General features: G+C 43.7%; 1 protein-coding gene across 1 annotated transcript in view; it reads right to left on the bottom strand.

Moving 5' to 3' along the window:
• The window catches only part of TXLNG (taxilin gamma), a 58,089-nt gene that overhangs the window by 34,604 nt on the left and 464 nt on the right, over window positions 1-23,021 (bottom strand). The window lies entirely within an intron of this gene.

Here is a 23,021-nt window from a genome sequence, read left to right on the forward strand (position 1 = left end):
AGCCGAGATCACACCACTGTACTCCAACCTGGGCAACAGAGCGAGACTCAAAAAAAAAAAAAAAAAACAACATAAGATATCATTTTACACATCAAAAACTTCGACAACACTGTTGGAGAGGGTGTGGGACATTCTCAAGCATTCCTGGTGGGAGGATAAATTGACTTAACCACCAAGGAGTCCAGTTGCGGAAGGCACTAACTGGGAACCAGCGCAAAGGAACCTCTGGGGTGTTGGTAATGCTCTGTATCTTGATGGGGATTTGAGTTACAGAGCTGCATGCATTTGTTAAAATTTAGCACATATACACTTCTGAAGGTTTCATGGGTGAAGCGACGGTTAAATGGACAGATAACTGAAAAAGCAACCAGAGTAAAATGTCAAAGGTAAAATCTAGGTGGTGGAAAAATGGATGTTTAGTATCAACTTTGCAGTATCTTTGAAATTTTTCTTAAGATGTTGGAGGGAGAAAACATCAAGTCACATATGCTTTGATCCACCAAATTCATTTCTTATCAGTTTTTCCCATAGATATACCAGTACATTTGTGAATGACATAATATATAAGGTTATTTATGCAGCATTATTTATGGTAGCAAAAAATCCGAAATATCCTAAATATCAATAAATAATAGACTGGATGAATAAACTGCCATACATCCATCCAATTGAGTACCATAGTATCCGTTAAAAAAAAGAATAAGGCAGTTATATAATTACTGGTAAGGATAGGTTGATAAGAGAAAAAGCAAAATACCCTGTAGTACCTACCATATGCCATGATGTGGGGCTTGAGGAGGTACTGTATAAATTTATGAGAAGTATATCCAATCTCTGGCCAGACACAAAGAAACATTACTGGAGACAAACTGAGTGAGTGGTGACAAGACTTTCACAGCAGGCTGTTTTCACCTTTTAAGTTGGGTGCCATGAGTTACCTTTACAAGAGCTTTAACATTTTTTTTAACAGCAAAATGAAGAGAGCTCTCTAATATAGTGCCTTATTAGGAAAAACAAAAGGGGAGGAAATGTTTATTTAAATTCCAATCTCAAATGAAAATGAAACCGACACTGAGTAGTTTCTAGCTGGATTTCTATTAGAACCCTTCCCTACAGAAAATCATGACACAAAAGCTATCACATCTGCATCTTGTGAGCAGTATGTGTACCTCTTAGAGAAGCACAACACTGTGCTACAAATGTTTGTTTACAAGAGCCTTAAACACCAATAATCCCCCACCGTAGCCACTCCCCTCCGGTCAAAGGATATATTTCGCAATCTTCCTTCCACTGTCTCAATACTTGGAGTTAAGAGGACTCGCTAACTGACCAAGAGATGCCTTCAAAATGGGCGGCCACCAGTTTATCAATAATAAATGGCAGAAGCAAGAACAACTATCATAGAAACTTTTGCAAATGGACATGAGGAAGTACTCTGCATTCATCAACTACTTGTAATAGCTTTTTAGATCAAAACATTCAAAACTGAGAACATGGAAATTAAAACCTAAAGGAAAAAAATTTTTTTTAGGTTTCTTTCCCTTCTACCAACACCTACATTCACTTCCTAATTATTTCAACTACTGCTTGCTCACATGAGCTCAAACACTTTTGACCAGGGCCAGGAATGTGCAGAGGACACAAATTACCCAGTCCTTGACAGCAAGAGCTAGAGTGGACCTTCAGAGGGAGCAGGTGGGAGAGGTTGTCTATATTTCTCCATTTTCCTAGACAGACATCCTTAGCTTGCCTCAGATTCCCAGTCTAGGAGGAACTTATCAAATAAGTAAAGGGAACCTTTAGCACCTCAGGCTGACACTGTGCGTGGTGTTCTCAAAGTGACCCCATTTAACCTTCCCTGCCTCACTGAGATACAGGCCTTATTGTTCCCAGGTACAGAAAATGAGACTTGATGAGATTAAGTAACTCGCTCAAAATCATATTAAAACCAGTAAAAGGGGCTGGGAAAATTCAAAACCATGTCCACCAAACTCAAGAGTCAATGTTCTCTCTATTACACTGTTAATCAGCTTTTGGAAAACGCCAAGTTCAAAGTCAAACAGATCTCTGACGCAGTTATAAAATAAATCTAAATTAAATGTCTAAAAATACACAGCACACTAGAAATACCAATATGCATTTAGAAAACATCATGAAAGATATGTAGAATTTTTAGCAGGGATGAACTCTGGGATTTAGGGAGGTAAGACACGTCTAATTTGGGGGTAGGGACAGCTTCAAATAATTTGAAGTGATTATTTAAGGAACTGAGGTTAGTTTGTTGTTGTTTTTTAATTTTGTGGTTTGTTTTAAGACAGAGTCTTGCTCCATCGCCCAGGCTGGAGTGCAATGGCGCTATCTCGGCTCACTGCAACCTCCACGATCCGGGTTCAAGCAATTCTCCTGCCTCGGCCTCCTGAGTAGTTGGGACCACACGCGTGTGCCACCACGCCTGGTTTTTTTTTTTTTTTTTTTTTGAGACGGAGTCTCGCTCTGTCACCCAGGATGGAGTGCGGTGGCACGACCTCAGCTCACTGCAACCTCTGCCTCCCGGGTTCAAGCAATTCTCCTGCCTCAGCCTCCCGAGTAGTTGGGACCACAGGCGCGTGCCACCACGCCCGGCTAATTTTTTTGTATTTTTGGTAGAGATGGGGTTTCACTGTGTTAAGGATGGTCTCGATCTCCTGACCTCGTGATCCGCCCGTCTCGGCCTCCCAAAGTGCTGGGATTACAGGCTTGAGCCACCGCGCCCAGCCTTGTTTTTTTTTTGAGACGGAGTCTCGCTCTGTCACCCAGGATGGAGTGCGGTGGCACGACCTCAGCTCACTGCAACCTCTGCCTCCCGGGTTCAAGCAATTCTCCTGCCTCAGCCTCCCGAGTAGTTGGGACCACAGGCGCGTGCCACCACGCCCGGCTAATTTTTTTGTATTTTTGGTAGAGATGGGGTTTCACTGTGTTAACCAGGATGGTCTTGATCTCCTGCCCTCGTGATCCACTGGCCTCCGCCTCCGAAAGTGCTGGGATTACAGGCGTGAGCCACCGCACCCGGCCAGTTTTTGTATTTTTTAGTAGAGACGGGGTTTTGTCATGTTGGCCAGGCTGGTCTCAAACTCCTGACCTCAGATGATCCGCCCACCTCAGCCTCCCAAAGTGCTGGAATTACAGGAGTGAGTCACTATGCTCGGCCTTAATTTTGTGTTTTAGGATAAACCAAAGTATCTCTAAAAATCTTTCCAACCTATGTTTCTAACAATTTACCCTAAGAGTTGTTAACTTCAACCAGGACTGTACGGACAACAGCGTATGTGCAACCATGCTTGCGCTGCCCTGGGAGGGGCAGTGGAGGCAGAAATAGATGAAGAAATAGTGAAAGATATCAAAGACACCCCACACTGTCAGGGCATCAGCTACTGGCCTTATTTGGTTTTGTAAAACATAAACCTTCCTCCTAAACCCTTCCAGTATTTTGAGGGGCTTTCACATTTCCAAATACAAAGTTTTACAAACAAACCTATTATAAAAATTACATTGTCATGTGGCTAAATTACAAAAATGACTTTAGCTTTGTATAAGTCATTTAAAATAGTGTATACACTAAGGCTATTTTAATCTTCCAAAGAACTATTCTGGATAGCACAGTTTTCCTCACAGCTAATACTTTATCAATCATTTATCTCAAATTCCTGTTTTAACCATTTTGGATCAAAGCCTTTATAATATGTATTACATAACTCAATGCCTCCTTAAATAGTAGTCTGTTTTACTGTGTTAGAACAAAGAAATGAAAGGATTTTTATTTTTAAAAGATAAAAATGATATATTACTGTGCACTATTATATAATTAGATTCTGGTATACATGTCTCTACAACATGCCTATATTCTTTAAGATAATAAATTCTCAATGTTTCCAAATATAAACTCCCAAAGGTGAGATCTTATTTAAATTTTAGGCATGAAATACTTGTCTGAGACTTCCTAAATTATATAGCACTGTCTTTAAAAACAGACCACACAGACCCATACATGGGAATTTACTACATTAAAAATGATGTCATTTCAAATTGGTAGAGGAAATAAATGATTTATGATATCTCCCAAACCATATGGGGAAACAAAGGGGTATCCTCTCTTACCCCCTCCAGATATACCTACCAAGATTGAAACATGAAAAATGAAAACCACAAAGAGCTTGAAGAGGTCCTGAACAAATTTTTTTCCATAACCTTCGCATGAAGAAGGCCTTTCTTTTGTTGTTGTTGTTTTGGTTTTTTTATTTTTACGAAATTATATACAGCAGAATGACTGCTCCATAGACAGAGCATGGCTATCTCAGTAGCACAGAGTAGCCAAGAAGGCTTTTCAACGGAAAGCAAAAAACCCAGAAGCTATTTTTAAAAAGGGGGTGGGGGGGGCGTGTGTGGTGGCTCACGCCTGTAATCCCAACACTATGGAAGGCGGAGGTAGGAGGGCTGCTTGAGCTCAGGAGTTCAACACTAGCCTGCACAACACAGCAAGACCTGTCTCTAATAAAAATTAAAAAATTAGCCGTGTGTGACGGCACACATCTGCGGTCCCAGCTACTCAGGAGGCTGAGGTGGGAGGATGACTTGAGCTTGGAAGATCAGCAAGCTATGACTGCACCACTGCACTCTACCCTAGTCTACACAGCCAGGCTCTGTCTCAAAAAAAAAAAAAAAAAAAAGGAGGCAGGGTCAGTGGTGGTGATTGGAGATTAGTTTACTGAATAATTAAAATCTTTGAAATTCCTGAGGTGAAGGGACAACGGGCAGTGAGATATGAGAAATTACCTATTGGGCCCAACTTATACTATTCCGGGTGATAGTTATACTAAAATCCCAGACTTCACCACTACATAATGTATCCATGTAACGAAACTTGTACCCCTTAAATCTACAACAAATTTTAAAAAACTAAAACTTTCAGACTAACCAAAAGACTGCAGGAAGCCCTTACAAATGAGCCAGAGATGCAGTTTTCAAGGGTTTGTGAACAAGCAGATCATGATTAAAGAACTAAAAATGCCCAATATACAAATAAAAATGCAAAGCAAACCAAGGTACCATCTTTAACTAATCGCATTTTAAAGGAGTAAAAAAACAACCTTGGTGTGGGCAAACAGGGCACTCAGCATACTCTTGGCGGGGGGTGGGGGGCTCCAAATTGGTAGAGTAGGTTTGTAGAGGTATTTAGCAAGCTCTATCAATGTCTGAACTCACATGCACTTTCACCCAGCTATTCTACCACTTGGAGTTTATTCCAGATATTCTTACTCAAGTGTAAATGGTTACTCACCAAACCTGAAAACAACCGAAATGTCTACCAAGAGGGAACTTGTCAAATAATGGTCATCCATACAAGGTAAAACTATGCAGTCATTCAAACGAATAAAATAGATCATATGTTGACATAGTATAATTAGGTAGGAAAAAAGGCAAATGGCCAGTACAGGATGAATACATCAGTATAAATTTAAAATATTCATATACTACATAAGCCAATATATGTACAATTTTCCTATAAGAATATCCCCAAAATTGTTCACCATAATTACCTTTGTTTGGATTGTGGGCCTAGAAGTTGGAAATAAGAATTATTTTTTCTTTTTATAATTCTTGGCTCTGCCTTATTTTACTTTTTGGCTGTCAAATGATCCTTTATTGGAATATTTTCTTTTGTGCTTCCTTTTTTTGAGACGGAGTCTCACTCTGTTGCCCAGACTGGAGTGCAGTGGCACAATCTCGGCTCACCACAACCTCCGCCTCCCGGGTTCAAGCGATTCTCCTTCCTCAGCCCTCTGAGTAGCTGGGATTACAGGTGCGCCACCAGGCCCGGCTAATTTTTGTATTTTTAGTAGAGACGGAGTGTTCACTATGTTGGCCAGGCTGGTCTTGAACTCCTGACCTCGTGATCCGCCTGCCTCGCCCTCCCAAAGTGCTGGGATTACAAGCATGAGCCACCGTGCCTGGCCCCTTTGTGCTTCTTAAATAGCTGGGCATTACACTGCATCACTGTTGATGTCATATACAATGTCATGAGAGTGACAGCCATCAACACTGCAATCCAGACTGGGCAGTCCCCAGGATCTCTAATGGTTACAGAGAGTTCTTAAAGATCCGTGCCACATCTGTAAGGCAAAGTTTGTTAGGTCAAACTTAAGCTGCATGGTGGAGGCAGCGGGTGTCCGACGAACGCAGATTTGGGACCACCAAAGAAAGTAGCAGGCCGGGCGCGGTGGCTCACGCCTGTAATCCCAGCACTTTGGGAGGCCGAGGAGGGTAGATCACGAGGTCAGGAGTACAAGACCAGCCTGGCCAAGATGGTGAAACCCCATCTCTACCAAAAATACAAAAATTAGCTGGGCATGGTGGCAGGCACCTGTAACCCCATCTACTCGGGAGGCTGAGGCAGGGAATTGCTTGAACCTGGGAGACGGGGGTTGCAGTGAGCCAAGATCGTGCCACTGCACTCCAACCTGGGCAAAAGAGCAAAACTCTGTCTCAAAAAAAAAAAAAAAAAGAAAGCATCTTGGCCTCCTCTGAGCAGAAAACCGAAAGCAGTGTTTTTTATTGTATGAATGTATTACTTTTATTTTTTAAAAAAGACCTTATAAGATGAGATTTTGGTTGGATATCACAGTATTATACTTACTCACTTTTCCATTACTAACGCAAGCTCAGAATCTGAACATGGCAGGAGATCATACATTATTTCATGTCATCTTTTCCCTTTGCCTTGCTCTATGCCAGTGGGAAATGCAACCAAGCCAACTTAACACAAGTAGCTGTCAGAATCACTAATAAAAGGGGCCAGGTGCACTTTGGGAGGCTGAGGTGGACGGATCACCTGAGGTCAGGAGTTCCAGACCAGCCTGGCCAACATGGCAAAACCCGTCTCTACTAAAAATACAAAAATTAGCCGGGCGTGGTGGTGTGTGCTTTTAATCCCAGCTACTCGGGAGGCTCAGTCAGGAGAATTGCTTCAACCTGGGAAGCAGAGGCTGCAGTGAGCCAATATTGTGCCACTGCATTCCAGCCTGGGTGACAGAGTGAGACTCTGCCTAAAAAAAAAAAAGGCCAGGCGCAGTGGCTCACCCCTGTAATCCCAGCACTTTGGGAGGCCGAGGCGGGCAGATCACGAGGTCAGCAGTTCGAGACCAATCTGGCTAACATAGTGAAACCCCAGACGTCTCTACTAAAAATACAAAAAAAAATTTAGCCGGGCGTGGTAGTGTGCCCCTGTAATCCCAGCTACTCGGGAGGCTGAGGCAAGAGAATCGCGTGAACCCAGGAGGCAGAGGTTGCAGTGAGCCGAGATCACGCCACTGCACTCCAGTCTGGGCAACAGAGCAAGACTCCGTCTCAAAAAATAAAAATAAAAAAAAATAAATCACTAATAAAAAGTATCCCTTATTTGCCCAAGATTATGTAACAGTTAGGCCAAGATCTAAACACAGGGAGTCTGGCTTTGTTCAAAGCCCGGGCTTTTTATTACTGTCAGAGGGTTCACAGGCAACACTAACATTAAGAATAAAATACATGCACGACATGGGCTTCAGAAGGAGAACTCACCAACGACTGGACTTGTTTATAAGCAGAGAAAATAGCCAACCTCTTTCCCTCCAACCCCACTAGGTGGAGAATTAATCTCTCATAACGCTAAAGGAATCACTATCTTTGGGAGAAAGGTAGGTTGCCTTTAAATAAATCAGTTGACCACTGAGTAAAGGGGGAAAAGTCCTTGACTATCTGGATGTTTTGGGGAGTAGACTTCAGGTAAGCGTCATGGAAAGGGAGGTGTGTTAGGTCATTCTCATATTGCCACAAAAGAATGCCCGAGGCCGAGCGCAGTGACCAACGCCTGTAATCCCAGCACTTTGGGAGGCCGAGGTGGGCAGATCACCTGAGGTCAGAAGTTCGAGACCAGCCTAGCCAACACGGTAAAACCCCATCTCTACTAAAAATACAAAAATTAGCCAGGCGTGGTGGCACACACCTGTAATCCAAGCTACTCAGGAGGCTGAGACAGGAGAATTGCATGAACCTGGGAGGTAGAGGTTGCAGTGAGCTGAGATCGCACCACTGCACTCTAGCCTGGGCGACAGAGCAAGACTTCGTCTCAAAACACAAACAAAAAAAGAATGCCTGAGACTGGGTAATTTATAAGAAAAGAGGCTTAATTGGCTCACGGTTCTGTTGGCTGTACAGGAAGCACAGTGCTGGCATCTGCTTCTGGAGAGGCCCAGGGAGCTCTTATTCATGATGGAAGGCAAAACAGGAGCAGGCATGCCACATGGCGAGAGCAGGAGCAGGAGAGCTAAGGGGTCAGGGGTGCCACACATTTTTAAAAACCAGATCTCACTAGAACTCACTATCACGGGGATGGTTGGCACCAAGCCACGAGGGCCCCTATGATCCAATCACCTCCCACCAGGCCCCACCTCCAACACTGGGATTACAATATAACACGAGATTTGGAGGGAACAAGATCCAAACCATATCAGGTCTAAGGCTGCTGAAGCCAAGAACTGCTTCACAGGAAATACACTAACAAATAAGTATTTTTCAGAAGTACCTCCTCTTGGCCAGATGTGTTGGCACACGCCTGTAATCCCAGCTACCCAGGAGGCTGAGACAGGAGAATAGCTTGAACCCGGGAGGTGGAGGTTGCAGGGAGCTGAGATAACGCAACTGCACTCCAGCCTGGGTGACAGAGTGAGAATCCATCTCAAAAAAAAAAAAAAAGTTTCCTCCTCTCGGTGGCTTACGCCTGTAAATTCCAGCACTTTGGGAGGCTGAGGTGGGCAGATTGTTTGAGTCCAGCAGTTCCAAACCAGCCTGGGCAATACAGCAACTCTCCCGTCTCTAAACAAAAATTTGCCAGGTATGGTGGTGAACGCCTATAGTCCCAGCTAATCAGGAGGCATAGGCAGGAGGATCACCTGAGCCTGGGAGGTTGAGGCTGCAGTGAGCTGAGACTGTGCCACCGCACTCCAGCCTGGGTAACAGAGTGAGACCTATCTAAAACAAATTAAAAATTAAAAATAATAATAAAGTGGCTGGGCTCAGTGGCTCACGCCTGTAATCCCAGTACTTTGGGAGACCAAGGTGGGTGGATTGCCTGAGGTTAGGAGTTTGAGACCAGCCTAGTCAACATGGTAAAACCCTGTCTCTACTAAAAATACAAAAATTGGCCAGGCATGGTGGCAGATGCCTGTAATCCCGACAACTCGGGAGGCTGGGGCAAGAGAGTCGCTTGAACCCGGGAGGCAAAGGTTGCAGCGAGCCAAGATCATGCCACTGCACTCCAGTCTGGGCTACAGAGCAAAAACTCTGTCTCAAAAAAAAAAGATTTGATGACAGATAATTATTCCCAAGTGGAATTAGATGGTCAATATCTAAGTTTACTATGTGAGATAAATGGAATACACAAGATGGCTAACAGAATACATGCAAGGCTAAGTTCTAAGTGAAAAAAAGGAAGAAAAAAAACTAACATTACTAAATGCCTGACATTTTATTTATTTTTTTGAGACAGAGTCTCGCTCTGTCACCCAGACTGGAGTTCAGTGGCGCGATCTTGGCTCACTGCAACCTCCGCCTCCTGGGTTCAAACAATTCTCCTGCCTCAGCCTCCCAAGTAGCTGGGACTACAGGCATGCGCCACCACACCCGGCTAATTTTTGTATTTTTAGTAGAGACAGGGTTTCACCATGTTGGCCAGGCTGGTCTCAAACTCCTGACCTCATGATCCGCTCACCTTGGCCTCCCAAAGTGCTGGGATTACAGGCATGAGCCACCATGCCCGGCCTAATGCCTGACATTTTAAATACGTTATTTAGTTCAGTGTTACAATTCTAAGATAGTAAGAACATTACCCCATTGTATAGCTAAAGAAACTAGGGAGCAGAGTAGGAAGTGAGGGGGGGAAGCCATTATTTCAGATCTACATTTATTAAGCCTGGCATGGAGGTTGATGCTTCTATAAGGGGACGTCCTAAAGAACCACATTTAAAGCTAAGAATCATGATGAATACCCAAGTATCCATCGCCAGATGAATGGATATACAAAATGTGGTTAATACATAACGTAGAATATCATTCCACCTTAAAAAGGAAATGTGGCCGGGCACGGTGGCTCACACCTGTAATCCCAGCACTTTGGGAGGCCGAGGCGGGCAGATCACATGAGGTTGCAAGTTCGAGACCACCCTGACCACCATGGAGAAACCCTGTCTCTACTAAAAATACAAAAATTAGCCCGGTGTGGTGGCACATGCCTGTAGTCTCAGTTATTGGGAGGCTGAGGCAGGAGAATTGCTTGAACCCGGGAGGCAGCGGGTGCGGTGAGGTGAGATCCCACCACTGCACTCCAGCCTGGGAAACAAGAGCAAAACTCCGTCTTAAAAAAAAAAAAGGAAATGCTGGCTGGGCACAGTGGCTCATACCTGTAATCCTAGTATTCTGGGAGGCCAAGGCAGCAGGATCACTTGAGCCTGGAAGTTGGAGACCAGCCATAGTGAGACCCTGTCTCTATAAAAAATAAAAATATTAGCCTTGTACAGTGGCAATTCCTGTAGCCCCAGATACTTGGGAGGCTGAAGCAGGAGGCCTGCTTGAGCCTAGGAGTTCAAGGCTGCAGTGAGCTATGATCATGCCACTGCATTCCAGCCTGGGCGACAGAGCAAGACCCTGTCTCTAAGGAAAAAAAAAAAAAAAAAACTTTTGCTATACACCACAGTATGCTGGTGGTCTTCGAAAAAAGCACGAGTGCTGTTTGAATTATGAACCCAACTTGCTGCTCTTTCCATGGAACATTTTTTAAATAGACAAACTATGGTTGTTTGTTCAGACCTGGGTATTTGGCAGACATTTTCTCCAAAATATACGAAGAGAGCCTGTCACTTCAAGGCAAGCAAACAGTACTTGTTGCCAATGATAAAATTTGAGCTTTCAAGCAAAAAATAGAATTTTTGAAAATTATCTGCCACCATGAGCTAAACAGCTTCCCAATTCTTAAAAAGACTTTTCTGATGAAATCAGTGATTTATTAACAAATGTGATTTTTATATAGTATACCAAAACGTACCAACATTTGCAAGATGAACACAGTTCAGTTAACCAGTATTTTCCAAATGACTAATGGATGGTATTACAAAATGATACATGGAGAAAAGAGACCCATTTGACATGCAAGACAGACCAACAGAATCAAAGGATTTCCACAATTATCCACAGACTATTATAGTACCCCTCCCTGTTCCAACTACATACATGTGTGAGGCCACTTTCTCTTCATATACATAGGCTGAAAGGGCATATTACAACAGATTGAATGCAGAAGCAGATGTCTTCTATGAAGCCATTCATTAAAGAGATCTGCAAAAATGTAAAAGAAAGCCACTCTTTCCAATAACATTCTGGAATATCAGCTATTTTTAATTTTTTAAAAATGTTACTTATGTTAACATGTATGGTAGGCAGCTTCTGCCATGGCCCCCAATGGTCCCCTCCCCTTGAGTGTGGGCTGAACCTAGTGACTGGCTTCTAATGAAGAGAGAATTCATCAAAAGTGAGAAGATCTCATTTCTATGATTATGATACAAAAGACTGCAACTTCCTTCTCTTTCGTGCTGGCACTCTCTCTTACTCACTCTGATGAAGCAGCTGCCATGTTGTGAGATGCTTACAGAAAGACCCATGTGACAAGGAACCAAGGAAGGCCTCTGGCCAACTGCTCATGAGGAACTGAGGCCTCAGTCCAACAGCCCACGAGGAACTGAATCCTGCCAACAGCCACAAGAGTGAGCTCGGAAGTAGATCCTTCCCAGTCAAGCCTTCAGGTGACTCCAGCCCTCGAGAGACCCCAAGTCAAAGAACTTGGCTAAGCCACACCCAGATTCCTAAACCCCTAAACTGTGAGATCACAAACGTTTCAAGTAAGTTTTGGGGTGATCTGTTACACAGCGATAGATAACTAGAGTACAACATCATTTCTTTCTTTTTTTTTTTCTTTGAGACAGTCTCGCTCTGTCGACCAAGCTGGAGTGTAATGGTATGATCTTGGCTCACTGCAACCTCCAACTCCTAGGTTCAAGCGATTTTCCTGCCTCAGCCTCCCGAGTAGCTGGGATTACAGGTATGCACAACCACGTCTGACTAATTTTTATATTTTCAGTAGAGACAGCGTTTCCCCTTGTCAGCCAGGCTGGTCTCGAACTCCTGACCTTGGTGATCCACCCACGTCGGTCTCCCAAAGTGCTGGGATTAGACATGAGCCACCGCACCTGGCCTCATTTCATTCTTTAAGTGAATTAATAATGTTAAAATTTTTATTTAATTTCTAATATGGTAAATTAGGTAAAGAAGCCTACAAGAACAAAAGTTCCTTGGCACTGTCAATAATGTGTAAGTATACAAAAAGATCCCCAAACCAAAGTTTGAGAACTGCTGTCCTGGGTGTGGTGGGAGCAAGAATAGAGAGACTGGAAGGCCAGCTCTGTCAAATCATGACCAGAAAGGGGTCCACATCTTGGCAGCAATAAGCAGGCAGATCCACCCCTAGGAAATATGCCCTGGGACCAGGGAGGAAGGAGAACAGGGAGAAGAGTGCCACTTCCTTCTTATTCAACTACACCTAACAAACAGGCGTCTTTACCCCTTTTTGTTAAATGACAGGTGTGCCAATCAGTGGAATCCAAATGGGTGGTGAGGGACAACTGGTATAAACACTTTCCCTTGACCTTCGTTGCTCTGGCTCATTCAGAAGCCTCTGTAACAGTATCTGATAGACTACTTCCTCATTTAATTCTCAGAACTATCTTATAGGCAGGTATGATAAACAAGCAGCCTCACTGATAAGGTAATTTAAGTACCATGTCCACGGTCAGGAACCTAGGAAAGGAAAGCAGAGACTGAATTCTTGTCTTTCTCTGTAAAGAGCATACTCTCTAAAGAGCATGCTCTTCCCAGGTTATGTTAAAAATAAACAAGTGCAGCTGGGCACAGTGGCTCACACCTGTAATCCCAGCACCTTGAGAGGCCAAGGCAGGAGGATCCCTTGAGCCCAGGAGTTTGAGATCAGCCTGGACAACATGGCGAAACTCCGCCTATAATAAAAAATAATAAAAATAAAAGTGTAGTGATGGTCACACAACTCTGAATATATACTAAAAAAAAGTGAGGCCGGGCACCGTGACTCACACCTGTAATCCCAGCACTTTGGGAGGCTGAGGTGGGTGGATCACCTGAGGTCAGGAGTTCAAGACCACCCTGGCTAACATGATGAAACCCCGTTTCTATTAAAAATACAAAAAATTAGCCAGGCGCGGTGGCGTGTGCCTGTAATCCCAACTACTCAGGAGACTGAGGCTGGAGAATTGCTTGAACCTGGGAGGCAGAGTTTGCAGTGAGCTGAGATCGCACCACTGCACTCCAGCTTGGGCAACAAGAGTGAAACTCCAACTCAAAAAAAAAAAAAAAGTTGAATTATACACTATAAATGGGCAAACTGTGTGGCATGTTACCCAAACAAATTAATAAATAAATGAAGCCAGAGAAATGATGGAGTTCTGAGGAGGGATCATAAATTGGACGCAAGGTAAGTTCTAGGAGTGTCCTAACTACTATCTGGAGGCAGGCGGCTAAAGGATCCAGAGTAACTGTCACAGCATGTAAGAGCACAAAGAACACATGGAACCATTAATAGGTAAATGACAAGAAAAGAGAGGCAGACTAGTGCTAAACTAAGGGATGAGGGAACCTGATCTCTCCCACTGGTGAAGAAGCCAAGAATGAGCAAAAGGATCCGGGAAAGGTCTACTTTGGACACAGCTTCTTTAGTCTCATAACCTAGCAGTATAAGTGCTAATATTGTACATTTACTGGTAACATCTATATTAGACTGTGTCATCATTTGCCTTTTAATAAGTGAATGTTAATGACTGCATGAAATTTTGCATTTAACTTCTGTGGCTATTTCTTTTACAAATTATTCTTTTATAAAAATAAAGGATACTGGATTCCATGATTTGCAAAATCACTTCTAGTTCTAAAACTGTAACTCAGTGAATATCTGCAACCTGAAAGATACTTGTATTAGCATAGGTACCTATCTCAGTAGCAAAGGAGCAAGAAATTCAAAGATTTTAATGCCCAAAGCCACTGAAATATACTTGGGCCTGATCTATTTTACAGGGCAGGGGCTGGGTCACACAACTAGCATCTTTAAGCCACAGACTCTTACATGTAAAATGGTCCTTTACTTTTATGGGTTACCTAAGTGAACATTCCTGTCCCAATTTTATGAAGTCATCCTTCCCTAGCTCCATATGGACCAATCCTGATACACCTCTGAAACATCAAGCCTTCTTTTTATTTGTCTTACTTCCCCAGACCATTTCAACTCTGTGCTAACACCAGGTTATATGGACTTCACTTAGAAGAAGTTAAAGAGAGTCTCTCTAAACTCTCTACCATTCAATTTATTTGAATTACACTTGGAGGTACTGTTGCAAGAAGTTGCAGCATGGCATACCTCCTAAATCATAAATCTTAAGGTTAACCTAGGGCCTAAGTGAATGAAGCAAAATATATTAAGAGGCTCAAAACTCCTCTGGTCCCCAAATTACAATCAATTTTTGATACCTAATCACCCAATTCCATCCCTCATAATTTGTCTTCGTTTAGTAAAAATTATTACTATTACTATTTTACCTACCAGCATGTTTTGCTCACTTTCAACTAGGAGCACTTTTGTGACCTTTACTATCTGAGGAAATGTTAACATGAGAGATACGAAATACGGACAATGGCTTTGGAGCCCAAAGAGCTGAAACTCTGAATATACCACTTAGCATCTCCTATGTGGCCATAGGGAGGCCAACCTCTCAGTTTCCTTATCTGTAAACTGAGATGTGGGCCGGGCGCGGTGGCTCAAGCCTGTAATCCCAGCACTTTGGGAGGCCGAGACGGGCGGATCACGAGGTCAGGAGAGCGAGACCATCCTCATCTCTACTAAAAAAATACAAAAAACTAGCCGGGCGACGAGGCGGGCGCCTGTAGTCCCAGCTACTCGGGAGGCTGAGACAGGAGAATGGCGTGAACCCAGGAGGCGGAGCTTGCAGTGAGCTGAGAGCCGGCCACTGCACTCCAGCCTGGGCAGCAGAGCAAGAAAAAAAAAAAAAAAAACTGAGATGTACAGTACTTACCTTCTTAGAGCCATAAGTAGATATAATAGACATAAATTGCTGACACATAGCAGAACTGTTATAATATTTGAATGAAGACATTTTACAGGCTGGGTGCAGTGGTTCACAACTGTAATCCCAGCAGTTTGGGAGGCCAAGGCAGGAGAATCATGCTTGGGCCTAATAAGAGTTTAAAACCAGCCTGTGCAACATAGGAAGACCCTGTCTCTCAAAAAAAAAAAAAAAAAGAAAAAAAATAGCTGGGCATGGTGGTGCACACACCTATACTCCTAGCTAGTATGAAGGCTGAGGCAGGAAGATCACTTGAGACCAGGAGTTCAAGGCTGCAATAAGCGTTAACTGCACTCCAGCCTGTGTGACACAGGGAGATTCTGTCTCAAAAAAAAAAAAAAACCCCAGAGATTTTACAAAATGTATTCATTCTCACTTTTAATACGGCCCATTTTGCAATCCAAAAGACCCATAAAGAAATGAGTTTCTAAGCTACTGGCACATCTTTCTTGCCAAACCATTCTACCTTGAGAGTAGGGAAAGAAACACACACACACAAAAAAGTAGCCAGTAAATATTACTCAGGACAGACTATAAGGTGGGAAGTAGGAGATAACAGAGGTCATTCTAGGGACATTTTGGAAATGCAACACAGAATGCAAATCAACACCTTAAGCAATAAATGCTAATACAATTATTTTGATGGCATAGGAGGACAACTGTTATTTTATGTATCTTTTCCTTCAAGTAATAAAATGTATTTATAAGTGCCAACAGAATTTCAACTAGGGGGTAAATTCAATCATAAAAATATACTCCCAGGGTCTTAATGGATCGTAAAGGGCACCTTACCTATTTCTACCCTCTTCTAGAAATGTCCCATCTCAATGCTGATGAATATGATATTAAATTTGTATATTATTGTATACTTTTTTTTTTTTTTGACACGGAGTCTCCCTTTATGTCACCCAGGCTGGAGGGTAGTGGCGCAATCTCAGCTCACTGCAACATCTGCCTCCCAAGTTCAAGTGATTCTCCTGCCTCAGCCTCCCGAGCAGCTGGGATTACAGGCATGCACCACCATGCCCAGCTAATTTTTATATTTTTAGTAGAGACGGGGTTTCACCATGTTGATCAGGCAGGTCTTGAACTCCTGACCTCAGGTGATCCACCTGCCTTGGTCTCCCAAAGTGCTGGGATTACAGACATGAGCCACTGCACCCGGCCTGTACTTTTTAATTATTATTATTATTATTATTTTTAGAGACAGGATCTCACTCTCTTGCCCAGGCTAGAGTGCAGTGGCCCAGTCATGGCTCACTGCAGCCTTGACCTCTTGGACTCAAGTGATCCTTCCACCTCAGCCTCCCAAGTAGCTGGAACTACAGGCACATACCAATGTGCCTGGCTAAGTTTTTTATTCTTCATAGAGACGGCAGTCTCCCTGTGTTGCCCAAGCTGGTCTCAAAATCCTGGCCTCAAGCAGTCCTCCCGTCTCGGTCTCCCAAAGCACTGGGATTACAAGCAGGAGCCACCATGCCTGGCCCATATTTTATAAATACTGACACATCCGTTATATTAACTAAAAGTTATTCATAATCACATTAGAACCAAACAAAAGGAATTAGGCGGAGGGCAGCAGGAAGAGGAGGAACAGGCAAACAGATTTCTTGAGGTATTAAGTTAAAACTTAACGAGGTAAGCAGAAACTTCCCATGCATTAGGAGACATCTGTCATATTATCAATCACACTATACACTCCAGCAAACTTCACCAACTGTGGGCTCTATTATTCAACCAAGTTTGTTTCTGACTGAGACTCAGATGTCTTACCTATATACCTGGGGATACCAGCTACCTTGCAGAGTTAAGGAGATATTAGAATGCATTCACACCTTAAGTGACTAACACAGTGCATGAAACACAAATGAAATTTGAGGCCTCAAAATTTCTTTCCTTTGAAACGTAACTCCGAGAAGTGTAAAACTGTAACAGCATATCTATTTAACAGAAGCCCATTATAGTGAATCTTGTGAAGAATCCCACAAAAGCAGTTTTATGTCAGTTGGATTTGATATATACCTCCCTAAATAAAACTTCTCCAGGCAAGACCAATATAAAAAACACACAAAGTAACATATAAAACACCTTCCAGGCCGGGTGCGGTGGCTCATGCCTGTAATCTCAGCACTTTGGGTTTACAGCAGGTGGATCACTTGAGGTCAGGAGTTCAAGACCAGCCGGGCCAACATGGTGAAACCCCGTCTCTACTAAAAATACAAAAATTAGCCAGGCCTGGTGGAGCATGCCTGTAATCCCACCTACTCGGGAGGCTGATGGAGGAGAATCACTTGAACCTGGGAAGTGGAGGTTGCAGTGAGCTGAGATCGCGCCATTGCACTCCTGCCTGGGCAACAGAACAAGACTCCATCTCAAAAAAACAAAATAAATTAAAAATAAATAAAACACCTTCCAATAACAATAAATATGGCATAATATGATATGAAAATGTGGCATGAATAGCAGAATATGCTGTATCTGGTTTGTTCTCATTACTGCTTGTCCTATTTGATCCCAGTAAAAGAAAAAAATAAATTTACCAAAGCTTGGTGATACAATTAGAAAACAATGGTGTAAGCAGAAGATCACTTTACTTCTCATTACTTAATCTCTGTACTAGAAGAGTGGAAGTTCATCAAGTTGGCAAATGGGGAGAAAAACAAGATTAATGAAATGGTTTCTTCCTGCCCCCATACTCTTGCCCAACCCTGACCTGATTTCTCCTCATTATGTCTATCACGGAGAGATTCTGGGAAGAGGAGAGAATACAAAGGTTGGAAGATGGATTTACAAAATTAGCACCCTAAATGCAAGAGAAATGAATCTCTTCCATATGTCCTCCCCTCCAAACCATGTACAATTCTACATGTCCCACACTATGCCAAATGTGTCCCATTAACTCCTTCTTCACAGTAATCCTCTGTGGTAGGGATGAGCGTTATCCCCTCTTTACAGATGATGCAACTGAAGCTTAGAAAGATTGAGAAACTTGCCCAAGGTTGCAGAGCTATGGGCGGCAGAAAGCCAGGAGTCCCGACTCCAAAATGCATAGATTTACCCAGTACTACACTACTTATTACTGTAGTATAGATGAAAGAGTATTGGGTTCCAGACTCAGCTTCACCCCTTAGGCAAGTGAGTTAACCTTGTTGAGCAGCTTGTCATCAGCAAATGAGGGCAGTGACAGCTGCCCAGCCTTCTCCAAAGCATCTGACTGGTGTTGAAAGAGTTAATGTATGTGCAAATGTGCCATAAAAACTACAGGGCATTATGTAAATGCAAGGTTTTGTTAATTTGGGCCTGGGTACCTTGTATTATCCTTCCACATGGTTTATGGACCTAAAAATTAGTTTAATAGTAGTTAATTAATTTTTAACATTCCCAAGCAAAAATCTAGTAAACAAAAAAAATACATCAACCTTAGACATGTGGAAAAGGTAAAACTATGGAGACAGTAAAAGGTCAGGCCAGGTGTGGTGGCTCATACTTATAATCCCAGCACTTCGGCAGGCCAAGGCAGAAGGATCGCCTGAGCCTAGGAGTTCAAGACCAGCCTGGGCAACACAGCAGGACTCCCATATCAATAAAATTTTAAAAAAATAAAATAAGATCAGTGGCTGCCAGTAGTCTAGAGAAAGGGAGAGAGGGATGAATAGGTAGAGCACAGAGGATTTATAGGACTGTGAAACTCTTCTGTGTGATACTGTAATCGTGGATCCATGTCACTACACATTTGTCAAAATGCATAGAATATATAGCACCAGAGTGAACCCTAACGTAAACTATGGACTTAGTCAATAATAATATATCAATACTGGCTCATGAATTTTAGCACAAGTATCATACTAATGCAAGATGTAAACAATAGGGGATAAGGGCTGGGCGCAGTGGCTCACGCCTGTAACCTCAGCACTTCCGGAGGCCAAAGCAGGCAGATCACCTGAGGTTGGGAGTTTGAGACTAGCCTGACCAACATGGAGAAACCCCGTCTCTAGTAAAAATACAAAAAAATTAGCCGGGCGTGGTGGCACATGCCTATAATCCCAGCTTTTCGGGAGGCTGAGGCAGGAGAATTGCTTGAACCTGGGAGTCGAAGATTATGGTGAGCCGAGATCACACCATTGTACTCCAGCCTGGGCAACAAGAGCAAAACTCCATCTCAAAAATAATAATAATAATAGGGGGAAAGAGGGTATGTGAAGGGGTATATGGAAACTCTGTACTTTCTACTCTATTTTGATGTAAAACTAAAAACCATTCCCCAAAAAAGTCTATTAATTTTGTTTTTTAAATCAACCTGATAAAGCATATTCTACTTAGGGATTTAGGAAGTAAAAGAAATGAGCCTGGTATTCTTAAAAATGCCTGACAGGCCGGGCGCGGTGGCTCAAGCCTGTAATCCCAGCACTTTGGGAGGCCGAGACGGGCGGATCACGAGGTCGGGAGATCGAGACCATCCTGGCTAACATGGTGAAACCCCGTCTCTACTAAAAAAATACAAAAAACTAGCCGGGCGATGTGGCGGGCGCCTGTAGTCCCAGCTACTTGGGAGGCTGAGGCAGGAGAATGGCGTAAACCCGGAAGGCGGAGCTTGCAGTGAGCTGAGATCCGGCCACTGCACTCCAGCCTGGGCGGCAGAGCGAGACTCCGTTTAAAAAAAAAAAAAAAAAGCCTGACAAACTAGATATTGTGTACTCATCTTTTTAGCCCAATGCCGTTCTATAAAATTTTTACGCAATGATGGAAATATTCTAGATCTGCTCTAATACAGTAGCCACTAGCCACAATGGCTACTGAATACCTGAAACTTGGTTAGTATGACTGAAGAAAAAAATTTTTAATTTTAATGATAGTTAACAAATTTAGCTACATGTCACTAGCAGCTACTATCAGCACAGTTTTAGACAACTCCTCAAGAGTCCCCTAGTAATGTACTGTAACATTACCTTTAGAAGCAAAAGGTTACCTCAAGAGACCATTCAAATGAATGTAGTTATGAAACAATGCCACAATTAACTGAGCAGGTCACGACTAGGCAAATGGTTAAAGCAATCAGGAACCAAAAAAGCCCATCTCCAACTGTTCCTCACGTCAGGTCCCGTGATGTAACTAGATAATGACAAAACAGTCACTTTTCTTCTCATTCTTTCAATATTTTCAAAAAACTCAATTCATTAAACATCATTTCTGCTTCCTGAAAAAAAGGGTAGAGGTTAAGTTGGAATTAAAGCATATTTTTTCAAGTCAGTGACCCAAAGGAAATTTTAAAAACTAAGGGACATAAGGAAGTAATGTAAAAACGATTTTTAAAAAAATTTTTGGCCAGTTGCAGTGGCTCATGCCTGTAATCCTGCCGCTCTGGAAGTCTGAGGTGGGTGGTTTACTTGAGGCCAGGAGTTCAAGACCAGCCTGGCCAACACAGTGAAACCCTACTAAAAATACAAAAATTAGCTGGGTGTGGTGGCGCACACCTGTAATCCCAGCTGCTCAGGAGGCTGAGGCACGAGAATTGCTGGAACCCAGGAGGTAGAAGATGCAGTGAGCCAAGATCGCATCACTGCACTCCAGCCTAGGTAACACAGCGAGACTCTGACTTAAAAAAAAACTTTTTTTTTTTTTTTTTTAAGAGACAGGGTCTCACTTTGTGGACCAGGCTAGCCTCCTGCTTCAGCCTCCAGACTAGGTGGTACTACAGGTGCATGCCACCATAGCTGGCTTAAAAATGATTTTTGCAAACACAAGATACTCACCTAATTTGCTAAATGAAAATTCAAAGATTAATATTTTACCATGTATTTGAATGCCGTCACTGTCAGTTAGAAATGAAAAGGAAAAAGATGCCCAGAAGAGCATAAGCAAAGAAGAATGGAGTATGAGGTACGTAAACAAAAACAAGTAGACATACACATGACTATTCCTATCCAGCTGTTAAGCAGAGCTCTGCACCCCAAAGGATCATTACTTCCTATCTTGGTTATTTAAAATGCTAGTTGAGGCCGGGCGCAGTGGCTCAAGCCTGTAATCCCAGCACTTTGGGAGGCCGAGACGGGCGGATCACGAGGTCAGGAGATCGAGACCATCATGGCACGGTGAAACCCCGTCTCGACTAAAAAAATACAAAAAACTAGCCAGGGGTGGTGGCGGGCGCCTGTAGTCCCAGCTACTCGGGAGGCTGAGGCAGTAGAATGACGTGAACTTGGGAAGCGGAGCTTGCAGTGAGCGGAGATCCAGTCACTGCACTCCAGCCTGGGCGACAGAGCGAGACTCCGTCTCAAAAAAAAAAAAAAAAAAAATGCTAGTTGATTAAACCTCAGTTCCTAATTCAACTTCGGAGTCCTCCTCCCCTGGGGAACCTATGAAATCAAATACTAAGATTGGCACCCCACCCTCAGGGAATAAGTAAAGTGTCCAAAGTGACGTGTTGAATCCCTTACAGGACATTGGTTCACAGCTTCTTTTTCAGTCCTGCAAGCACTGGTTCTTTCTCTTAGAATACAAAGAGAGGGAGAGAAAGAAAGAGAGGTAATTGAGAAGTAGTAACACTGTCATGCAAAAACATGAAAATACCTGACCTTAGAAATAGGCCCCAAAAAGCTAATTCTTAACACTCTGCTCAGATGTAAACTGGACCTTTGTTCTCTCATTTGAAGTTTATGAATTGCATTAGAAAAATATTATTTCGTAATTTCATACAGGAGTTAAGAGTGTTCAAATACATAATTAAGTAATATTAAATAGCCCTCGGTGATGAAGCAAGACATCCAACAAGTTGAACGTTTCAATATGTTCACCTGCAAGGAAAAAAAGAGATGGGGTTCCCATCTTCCCAGCCTCAGTCCCCGCAGTTATCCATTCCAGGGCCCCGAAAGCCCTGTACCCCATTCGTTGTGCAATCTTTTTCAAACTCCACCCACTGAGCTCCAGAACAAGTGGAATTGTCCCATTCTGAAAGAGGTCTCAATTTTCCTGTATCTAGGGAGGGACTGAAAACTCCTTGACGTGAGTCAAGTAAGGCAAGGGGAACAGTCCGGCCTGTTTCCCAGATTAAGAAAGACCCAAGGCCAGGGTCCGGAAGGCGTTCAAGTTTCCGCTCATCAAATTAAAAAAAAAAAAAAACTAATAATAAATGAAAGAAAGAAAAGAGGAAAAAAAGGGGAGGGTGGTAAATAGGACTGGGAGGACCAGCTATCACGCGACATCCCAACTCTGCAGGACCGAGGTCCTACAGCATCGCATCGCCTCCCCATCCATCCCTGGCCCCACGTGCAGCCAAGCCCGTGGAGCCCCGGGGTCTAGGTCCCGGGGGCCGAGCGTCCCGCTCGCACCGGCCCTGCGACGCTCACCCGCTCGCCTGCCCGCCCGCGCAGTGGCGGGGAGCGCAGGGGGGCGGGGGAAGGGGGGCCAAGCACACCCCGGCTCCGGCGCGGTTATCTTACTGCGCAACAGCCTAGCCTGAGCAGCCCGGGGGCACCCCGCAGCCCGCCCTGCGCACCTGCCGGACGCCAGGAGGGCAAGTCCACGACCCCTGCGCGCCCCCAGACGGCGGCACTCAGCGCCGGGAGCACAGTGACTGCGGGGACTGGGAGACGGAACGCCTGGCGCCCGGATCCCCGCCGTGCTGGCCGCACGTGGCTGTCACACCTGGCGCACCCCCGCCTCGCACCCCTTCCCCCTTAGAACCGCGTGCGCCCCCTGCCCTCCCTCCCGGCTTCCCAGCCGCGAGCCGCCAAACCCCAACCGTCG

Source organism: Colobus angolensis, unplaced genomic scaffold (genome assembly GCF_000951035.1).
Source record: "Colobus angolensis palliatus isolate OR3802 unplaced genomic scaffold, Cang.pa_1.0 Scaffold188, whole genome shotgun sequence".
Lineage (NCBI taxonomy): Eukaryota > Metazoa > Chordata > Mammalia > Primates > Cercopithecidae > Colobus > Colobus angolensis.